The sequence below is a fragment of the Sinocyclocheilus rhinocerous genome, unplaced genomic scaffold, assembly GCF_001515625.1.
Source record: "Sinocyclocheilus rhinocerous isolate Xijiao unplaced genomic scaffold, SAMN03320098_v1.1 scaffold533, whole genome shotgun sequence".
In the NCBI taxonomy this organism is placed as follows: Eukaryota; Metazoa; Chordata; class Actinopteri; order Cypriniformes; family Cyprinidae; genus Sinocyclocheilus; species Sinocyclocheilus rhinocerous.
Genome location: NW_015642843.1, coordinates 105,509 through 108,370, shown reverse-complemented (window position 1 = coordinate 108,370; position 2,862 = coordinate 105,509).

The window sequence follows — 2,862 nt, the reverse complement described above, 5'->3', positions numbered from 1 at the left end:
AAGCAAGCTGTACACTCACTACTTTACATTGTAGCAAAGTGTCATTTCTTCAGTGTTGTCACATGAAAAGATATAATAAAATATTTACAAAAATGTGAGGGGTGTACTCACTTCTGTGAGATACTGTGTGTGTGTATATATATATATATATATAACAAGAATATATGATTGTAACAGTATGATTGTTACCGGGGCATAATATGCATATCTCAGGCTTCAGACAAATCTCTTCTGGGCAGACGTTTTATTGAGGACAGCCATGATCCCATGTCGTAGCACAAAATGGTGTGGTGTCTCTTGCAGTAATCTACCTAGCTTGGGAATGTACTGTATGTATATGTATATGTATGTACACTAATGCAGCACTGCAAAATATTGACTTCTACAGTATATATTTCTATAGCCCATGTTTGTGAAAACCGTAGTCTTACACGCTGAAATGCAACCGAACCTTCGCTGGAGGATGTTTTTAACAATCTTAATGGTTTGACGTCGAAGCAAATCAGACGATTTTGTGGCCTTTGGTATTTGCTGTGCTTTCGTGAATGGTTTTTTGCTATGTTACAATATGTCAAAAACAATTCACTCTACTATGGCACAATGTAACAATATTTGTTTGGACCAAAAGGAACATTTGTGGGTTTAAAGCCGGTTTGGAGGTCGAGGTCTTTTAAATGGGAGATCTTGCCGTCCTTAAATGTTAGAATCTCTCTGTTTTGATTTTCCCAGTGTGTTTTAGAAGAAAGCATTCCACGATACTTCATCTTTCTGGCCCAGAGAGATGAAATTATTTCTGGAGAAAATACAAACCCACGTGTCAAATTTGATTCATTGAGTTGCCCTGAATCAAATTACAGCAAGTCCAAAATATCCTGCACTTCATTTAAAGATGCATCATTATTGTCTGCTATGATCCTTCAGAGCATTTTATTAAATCTGAACCTTGATTGTAGAATCCCTATTTTATAATGAAAATATATTTCAGAATATATGCAGTGGTACAGTGATGTATCGTATGAAGAGTAATAAATAAATGCAACTCAAAAAACAATGTTTAAGTGTTACATTGTAATTCCTTGCATGTGCTTTTGTTGAATTCTAGAGTTGTAATAGTGTGGATTGGCCATCAGGGGTCAGTCTACTGTAATGTCTGATGCGATCTGACTAGCATATGCTTTCCTGCACTGAATGTGTTTTCTTATCTGTTAATTAATAACAACTGTGGTTTCCATCAGGAATTGCTTTTCTCTTCATTGCTTTATAAAGTGCTGACAATTTTTCAAATGTCTGGACACAGGAATTTGTGCTGTGTTATATATAGTGTGAATGAACACTGTATATAGAGCATGTCATCCACCAAGAAGACCCACATGGCATCTGTGCTGCAGAACTCCACAGAAAGCTCCACAGATTTAAAACTCCAAAGGTTCTATGCATCTACTTGTGTATTATTTTAAATTAATTGAGTGATTCGTTCACCTTCCATATTCTCAGATCTGTTTTAAGAAATAGTCCATTCCACAGATTCTCCCCTAACAGCACAGAAAATGCAATAAAAGTCTGCAGATTCCATCTAGACTGGTGTATAAGGAATTTTTTTCAACATTAGTTAACAGTGAACACAGCTTTGAGTAATCTCTATATAAACATTGCCAGTTGTACAGTATACATTGCCATTTAAAGGCATAGTTCATTTCTAAATTAAAAATCTGCTAAAAATGTACTCCATCTAAAATGTAAGTGAGTTTGTTTCTTTATCAGAACAGATTTGGTAGAAATGTAGCATTACATCACTTGCTCATCAATGTATCCTCTGCCGTGAATGGGTGCCGTTAGAATAGGAGTCCAAACTGCTGATAAACACATTGAAATAATTCACAAGTAATCCACACCACTCCAGTGCAACAAAAGTGTTTATAAGAAAATTCATTTAAATTCATCAAAGAAAAGAGGGACAAAGTCCATCCCCTGTTGTCCTCTCACATCAAAATCCACCGACATTTGTTTAGAACTGGTCTGTTTTCGCTTGTAAATGGCACTTGATCTGTGCATATTTTTCTCCTGATTCTGACTTTTTGCACTGGAGAAAGCAAAATTATAGATAGAGGACTCATATTTTAGCTGGAAGCAACAGTTAGAAATTAAAAAGAGCTTAATGATGGATTTTTATGTCACAGGATATTTATTGATGGGCTGGAGTGGTTTGGATTACTTGTGGATTATTGTGATGTTTTTATCAGCTGTTTGGACTCTCATTCTGACGGCACCCATTCACTGCAGAGGATCCATTGGTGAGCAAGTGATGTAATGCTGCATTTCTTCAAATCTGTTTTGATGAAGAAACAAACCCACATTTTAGATGGTCTGAGGGTGAGTAAATTTTCAGCAAATTTAAATTTTTGGTGAAGTAATCTCTTAATGCATTTACATGAACATGAATTAACATTGAATTATAGTATATTTTAAGAAATGTCCATTAATGTTGATCGTTCATTATATCGAATTCATTAATGCTAACAAATTAACCTTTTAAATGCCTTCAGCACTTTGGAACGTATTGAATAGACTTTTAAAATACACGTTTTTGACGTGCTTTTCTCCTTCATCCATTAATGAATTCATTAGGACTGTTTTGGCACTATTTTGATAAAATCTGATGTTTTTTCCTGCATATAATGAACTACACACAGCTCTGAGGAGCTTGACCTGAACTTCCCTGGCTGAAAGATCTGAACATCAAATGTAAACCTGCTGTTTTGGCATACTAACTGTGGCTCTGACGCTGTCCCTCTGTCCCTGAGTCAGAGTAACAGATCCGGACTGCTCTCTCAGGACTCAATTTAGAGACGGGCGAGTGATTCT